This window comes from Brassica oleracea, chromosome C9 (genome assembly GCF_000695525.1).
Source record: "Brassica oleracea var. oleracea cultivar TO1000 chromosome C9, BOL, whole genome shotgun sequence".
NCBI lineage: Eukaryota > Viridiplantae > Streptophyta > Magnoliopsida > Brassicales > Brassicaceae > Brassica > Brassica oleracea.
Window position 1 is genome coordinate 41751382 of NC_027756.1, and position 8221 is coordinate 41759602.

At 32.2% G+C, this 8221-nt stretch overlaps 1 long non-coding RNA gene across 1 annotated transcript; it reads right to left on the reverse strand.

The window, feature by feature from the left end:
- Positions 1-4462: 4462 nt before the first annotated feature.
- LOC106316520 lies at positions 4463-7363 on the reverse strand. The gene is made up of 2 exons (XR_001264850.1): positions 7250-7363; positions 4463-4742 (listed from the first exon to the last, which is right to left on the reverse strand). It is a non-coding gene; the product is annotated as an uncharacterized LOC106316520 (long non-coding RNA).
- Positions 7364-8221: the final 858 nt, after the last annotated feature.

Here is an 8221-nt window from a genome sequence, read left to right on the forward strand (position 1 = left end):
TATTGGTGAAGAACGTTGAGTGTTTTGATGTGTCTTGGCTCTTTAGCTCAACGCCTTTAATGGATTCAGTGATGGTAGGGGATGCGTTTTCCAAGAGTCTGTCAGATATGGAGATCATAGGTAATGCACACCAACTGTATGATCGAAAGTCTCTAAGAGCTACAGGTAATAAGAAACATACGAAGCAACTTAAGTTCTGAAAATTCAAGTTCGAAAGAAACAAGTTGACTGGAACCAGGCCAATAATTGAAAATTTACTGAGGGGAAAGGGAAATGGACTCACGGGTCTGCTTCCTAGAATTAGAGTATGTGAACCTGGTGGTGTCTTGACTAAGCTATAGCTAAGTGGAATGGAGTAGATACATGTCATGAAGATGGTTGGATGAGGAGAGTGATACAGAGATGTGTTGGTAAAGTTACAAACTTGCCTTTTGATCCGGAAGGAGTTGTTTGTCCTACAAAGTGTAGTGCTGTAGTGGTTTAAATGGACAGAACAAGAGTGGAAGTTGTGATTATAATCACAAGCTAGTCAAAGTTCGCATGATGAGTTTACAAGAGTTCTTTCCTAGGACTTGGGAGTCTCAAGGATGGATTGAGCTTATTAATTGGGAGTAGCCAACACGAAGGGTTAGATTATCATAGTTCATTCAAGGATGGAAGACAATATGTGAATTGGTCCTATAGCTGGGACGAATATGAACAAAGCAAAAACAAGGTTCAGAGATTGAGTGGCAGTTAACATGTCAGGGCGAGAACATTCCATTGTTCAGCAGAAGGTTCACTTTTCATGAAACAAACACGGATAGCAATTTTAATCAAAGCATTCAGTAGTTTTCTCTGTAACATCACCACTTAATTCAGATACTTTATTTCATCAAACTTGGATAATTTTTGTAGACAAACTCGTACAACAATTATTTATGGATTCTGCAGACAGTAACAGTTGACGCCTGGACATCCAAAAGGAAGCAAATCGCTGTGCCTGCAAACGAAGCCACAATCTTCCTGGGTGCAAGGCACCGGTGGAAGAACCCATTTTGGACCGGTATGGTCGACGGGAGATTTCACTGGATCGGGCCCGGTCTGGATCATACCTGTTGACAACAAAATTAAAAAAAAAATTGTAGCTTATAAGCTGATAAAACAGCATGGGGAATAAATAAATATTAACTGAAATGTAAGAAAGTAAAAGTTTAACAAAAGGAATTTGCTGTTGAATATTTGGAGCTCTATAGATTGTAACGAATGCACATATTTAACGAAATTTTTTAAAATGAACGTATCAAAGACCAAAAAGAGAAGAAACGGAGAGCCGTTGATCAAAAAAAGAAGAAGAAATAGAAAGCCTGACCCGCCGTGGCAGACAGGAGAAGGAGCGACATTAGAACAGCGGAGATTGATCGCAGAGACATCATTTTGTGTGATAGAGCGACTGAGAGAGAATGATGTTTGTTTTTTCTTTTATGCTCTTTTTCGACTGAGAGAGAGTGATGTTTTTTTTTTTTTTTTATGCTCTTTCTCAAGTTACGAACATGTCTACTTATAGAGGTGTCTGGGCTTGGAGCCGAGAAAGTTGTTATATTGATACGAGAGGCATCCGAAACAAGTTATTCTCTTTGGTGTAGTGGTCTGCGATGAGTAGTAGCGTATTTTACAAAAGTTGTAGTTGTTCCAATCTTACCCTCGGTGTAGTTAACTCCTTTTTTATAACCAAATTAAAGATTTTCTTAGGGTTTTATTTTCTTAACCATTCTTAGTTAATTGTTTTTACTTCAAAAGCTTGATGTTTTTTTTCCGTTTCCGTTACTTGTTTTATTTTCTGTGTAAACTAGATAAGCTAGAGCGTTGTATGGTCATTTTTATTTTCTAAGAAAATACTAAAATTAATTGAATTTAAAGGATAATTTATTGTTTTGAATTGATATAGCATCTCATTTAAGATCTCCTATTATTCCAAACTCTTTCATTTATTTCCTTCTCGCACCATAATTTTTGCTTAATATGTTTGATTCCCACCGTCCGTTCTTTAGTAAGTGTATATAACAAAAACCCAAAATAATGTATATTAGAAGTATTGTCCAAAATATCTATTTTATTAAATCAGAAACATCACAACATTTTCTAGGTAGATTTTAAAATTAGACCTTATATTATAATTTATCGTACCATAACCAGACTTTTCATCTATATATTTATTTTAATACAATTCTTCTATATTCCTATGTTTTGTCCATATTTCATCTATATCTTCTATATTCCTATGTTTTGTCCATATTTCATCTATATATTTCCTTTGATACAATTCCTCTGTTTGTCCATATTCCTATGTTTTGTCCATATTCCATATTTTATTCTAGGTGGATTTATATATGAATGCTTTATAATACATACTATATCTTATATTCTTAATAATGTATATTTAGCTATTTATATATGAATGCTTTATCATACATACATACTATATCATATATTCTTTTAGTAAGTGTATATAACAGAAATCCAAAATAATGTATATTGGAAGTATTATCCAAAATATCTATCTTATTAAATTAGAAACATCACAATCTTTTCTAGGTGGATTTTAAAATTGGACCTCATATTATAATTTATCGTACCATAACCAAACTTTTCATCTATATATTTCCTTTAATACAATTCCTCTATATTCCTATGTTTTGTCCATATTTCATCTATATATTTTCTTTGATACAATTCCTCTGTTTGTCCATATTCCTATGTTTTGTCTATATTCCATATTTTATTCTAGGTGGATTTATATATGAATGCTTTATCATACATACTATATCATATATTCTTTTAGTAAGTGTATATAACAGAAACCCAAAATAATGTATATTGGAAGTATTATCCAAAATATCTATCTTATTAAATTAGAAACATCACAATCTTTTCTAGGTGGATTTTAAAATTGGACCTCATATTATAATTTATCGTACCATAACCAAACTTTTCATCTATATATTTCTTTTTATTTTCTTTTAATTATGAATGAAAACCAGTTTACAAAAAAAAATGCTTTATCATACATACATACTATACCATACATTCTTTTAGTAAGTGTATATAACAGAAACCCAAAATAATGTATATTGGAAGTATTATCCAAAATATCTATCTTATTAAATTAGAAACATCACAACTTTTTCTAGGTAGATTTTAAAATTAGACCTCATTTTATAATTTATCGTACCATAACCAAACTTTTCATCTACATATTTCCTTTCATACAATTCCTCTGTCTGTCCATATTCCTATGTTTTGTCCATATTCCATATTTTATTCTAGGTGAATTTATATATGAATGCTTTTATCATATATTCTTAATAATATATATTTGGCTATTTCCATTATACTACATCGGTTACCCTTTACTATTTCATTTAGAATCGCTTTCTCAGAGAAGCAATTTGAAAAAATTTATATTATTAAAAGAGAAGTACCCATTTGAAAATGTTCTTACTTCATTAATTAAACTCTCTATTTTTTTGCTTGTCTTTTTCAGTTGCGTTTATGAAATATCCTAAAACGAATAAAACTGTCTAATTTATTACTTGTCTTTTCAGTTACATTAATGAAATATGCTTAAATTAATTTAAACTTCCTATTTTATTGTTTGTTTTTTTCCGTTAACTTAATGAAATATCCTTAAATAAAGTTGGACATAATCTATATTATTAAAAGAGAAGTACCCATTTGAAAATGTTCTTACTTCATTAATTAAACTCTCTATTTTTTTGCTTGTCTTTTTCAGTTGCGTTTATGAAATATCCTAAAACGAATAAAACTGTCTAATTTATTACTTGTCTTTTCACTTACATTAATGAAATATGCTTAAATAAATTTAAACTTCATATTTTATTGTTTGTCATTTTCAGTTACCTTAATAATAATCACATGGGCTTTTTTAATAAGGTCTTTTAACATAATTGGGTTATGGACATTTAATTTTTATCTTTATCTCAAAACAAAAAATATAAATAATTTATTATTAATAAAACATCTAAAATTATTTACATAAATCAGCTGTTTTTATACCCTAAATTCTTCATATAAGTTTAAAAAATCATTGTATTTTCTTTAAATATGTATAAATAATTTACAATCTTTTATGCCATACTAAGTCATTATATAATATTTCTTCATATTTTACATTCATAACCATTGTTTTTATATATCGTATACAATTCTCTAATTACGTGCATATGTTCAATTTGTTTATATGATATCGACTATTCGTCATAAATCAATGGTTTAAGACCCCAAAAAAGTAATTTACTTAGTGAATATAATATATTAAATATTACAAATACATCATTTAGTTAATTAAATAATCAAAAACCGTAAATTCATATCCGCGCTGGCGCGCGGATCAGGATCTAGTAACCTTTAAAATGTAAAGTATTTACAAGCATGTCATGATGAAGTGGCAGTCCTACATTCATTCTCAGCCTACAAATGAAATTACCTTTTCTTCACTAGAATATTTACATCAAATGCCATTACCACCCAACATTATAACTAATCGTTGGCCCTATTCTATCATAATTACCTTATATTAAAAATCACAGTTAGGTCCGTAGTACCTGATCACTCTCCTCTCTTTCGCATGCACTATATATGGGGCGTACTTGATTTTTGGATCCGCTGAGAGTCTGAGACGCCACTCTGAATTGCACTATGTTGCATCACAGCCATACATGAAACTCTATAATATCATCTATCTACACAATCAAATACACACAGATATTTAGATTAGAGTTTATGATAAACTACTTTCTCACGCATAATATTAGAAAGGGATATTTTAACAAACTAAGACTCTACAACTACAAGACCATTTAACCATTTTCGCCAACCACATGCAATCTGTAATACTCATACAGTCATACTCATATAAACTTAGGATCTATTTATGTTCCAGAAATATGGAAAATGCAATGCTTTTCTCTATTTGCTATGAACTCAGTTATATTCGAACTATGTGTAGTATTTAAGTTACTATCGCAAAACAAAATGGTTCAATTTACACGAACCGATTTGAATTGGGTAAACTATTTATGCCGGTTTATGCTCTATAAGATAAGAACGTATCTAGCATGTTTCCTGTTGGTATACGTCATTTAAAGACGACAGATGTGGCCATAGTTATTTTAGGTTAGTATATATACATAGTGTTGACTATTTTACTTCTTTAAAATGCAATGTATTCCTTAAATATGGTAAAAAAATTAAGGTGATTCCACTCATTAATACTGCATTTATATAGAATATAAAATCAGTGACCTATATATGGTAAATATTGATGTTATATGCGATGCTTTATGAGTGATTGACAAGCTAAATCGAACGTCTTAAATGCATTATGATATGAATATTTTCTCTTTTTTTTTTTTGAACATGAATATTTTCTCTTTATGACTCTGTTTTCGTCCTATATAAGACAAAAGGATGTGAGTGATTTCGTCACATTGCAAACCAGAGCAAAATCATTTATCCTAGGCCTGGGCGTTCGGGCCTTCGGGTCGGGTTCGGGCCTTCGGGTCGGGTTCGGGCCTTCGGGTCGGGTTCGGGCCGGTTCCTTTCGGGTCTGACTTTTTTCGGGTCCTAAATATTTAGACTCAATAGATACTTAAAAATTTTCGGTTCGGGTTCGGGTTGGTTCTTCTCGGATCCGGGTCGGTTCGGATCTATAATTAAAATACCCATAAAATATCCTTAATTTTTCGGGTCCATATCGGGTCCGGATCGGATTTGGGTATTTAGGATCTGAAAAGGACATGATATACCAAATTCCATCAACTTTAGTTGAATATTTGTCATATATATCTAAAATTTTACAAAACAACTTAAATGAAACTATTAATAATTAAAATAAAACATTTTAAAACTCTAAATTTTACATTTTAAAGCTTTATATTACTTTAAAAATGTTAAAAAATAATAACAAATGTTGTTAACAAAAGATATTTCAACTAAATCATAAAATAATATATATAAAATAGAACACAAAAACATCATAGTTTTAGATATACATGTTTTTAAGTCGGGTACAAATCGGTTTTTATCGGATCGGGTCTATTCAGGTCGGTTTTTTTCGGGCCAGGGTCTATTCGGATCGGTTCCTTTTCGGTTCCGGTTCTTTCGGGTAAAAAAATTTAGACCCAAAAGGTACTTGTAAATTTTCGGTCCGATTCCGGGTCGGGTATTTTTGGATCGGTTCCGGTTCGGATCTTCTGGTCCAGGTTAAAATGCCCAAGCCTAATTATCCGTAAGAAAAACAAAAAAAAAATAGCGTCATATACATGTTGAAACTGATATTATATTTGATTTAATATTAGATTCAGGTTGTTGCCTCCTATTCTCAACGATTTGGTGGGAAAAATCTTTCTTTTCAAGATTGGTTTTGAGAGGGAGAATTTTATATATAAGCATGACATATTCAAGGTTCTTAAGATTATTACAAACCTTGCAATGATAAATGAGTTTGATGCGATTCAATCACCTACGGTAAAACTAATTTCAGTTTATCATGTATATTTCGTGTAGTTGATACAACGTGATTCTAACGTTATATTATTCCTATATGTAAGGAAGTGATAACACGTTTGGAGGGACTTTTTCAACTCAGTCTGATGCACCTGAGGTTGTATGATAAATTTCCTTTATAATAATATTTATAGGAGATGGATTATGTATAAACTTAGTAACTGATTGTTTTGCATTTTTAATATAGGGGTTTCTGATGTTACAGAGTTGTTCACCTCAGCATTCCGAGTCTAATGATCTGACACCAGTTTGAGACTGGGCGTTATGGACGTCTGAGAAGAGGCTTATGTTTGCATTAGTGCTATGAGTTTTCCTTTTTGTTTTTCAATTTATGGATTTTAGTTCGTTTTCGGGTTTCTTTAAACCTTTTTTTTATTTGTTGTCCAATTTGTTTGAACCATGGTATTTCAAGCCTCTGCTCTTTATGAATTTCTATTTCTTGTGCTTACTCAGTTTTTGTCTTTATTACTATGTTCAATTGATTAGGTTGAAATCAGTTATACAATCTTTACAAGTTTGCAAATCACCACCCTGCAGTTAATAATCTAAATTGTCTATTCCTAATGGTATTGTGGTACGATTATAAACCAGAAGTTCAATCCTAGCGATGCAACCAACATGGACGACACATTCAACACGAGTTAGATAGTCTTCTATAGTTTAGACAGTATAGAATACTAACCTCTATTCACTGCATTTGATGGTAAAAAGATTTTTCTTGCTTTTTTCCATAGTACAATCCATGATGACTGAGGATGACCCATTACAGCGAGATCAGTAGTTAACATACATGAAACAAAACAGTTCCCCAGTTTTGTAAGTAATCAACATTATAATGAGCCAGTTTCAAGGCTCTTCAGCGCGCGCCACGTCAGTATTTTGTGGGTTCCACCTTTAAAAAAGTGAAAAAATGTCAAGCCCATGGCTCGAACCCGTATTATTGACGTATAAACACCAACATTTATACCATTAAACTAAAGGATACTTTGTACATTAATGGCTGAAACTAATATATATTTATGAAGTCGGTTTAATAATGTCCCACAAATAAATAAAATGATTTACAAATCACGTTCTCTATTATTTGCTGATTGATTTGTGGGCTTATTTTTTAAACTCGCTAGCCCATCTATTACATCAGCTTATACATTTGATTAAAGCCTAAACCTATCTTAATAAACCATAAAACTGGCCCTAAAAAACCTGCAAGTCGTCAGCTCTTCGTCTTCGACTGAGACCTATGGTTTTCCCAATCCTGCGTCTCCCCTCCAATACACAGACGCTACTGTCTAAACTTCTCCAATCAAATCCATGGAACTCTTAGTCTCCCTCTATCTCTTCATCTCCCCCTCTTTATGCACACCATCAAAAACGTTAGCATCTCATAACTGATACGAACGGCTTCGCTATATATAGGTCATGCTAGATCCAGGAGTCCAACCTCTCATATCTACGAGCACTTTTTTTTTCAATTGTTGAGCATGTCTGTCTCTGATGCTATTGCCGTCCTCCCCACCACCTTCAACGCTCTCCGCCTTTGTCGGTCTTCTCAAGTTTGTTGTTGGCCGTCTCCTCAGCTACTGGGATCCCCGTAACATCAATAAAAATGGTGAATTTATGGGAATCACCCTCCTTTTGCTAGAAGAAAAGGTAC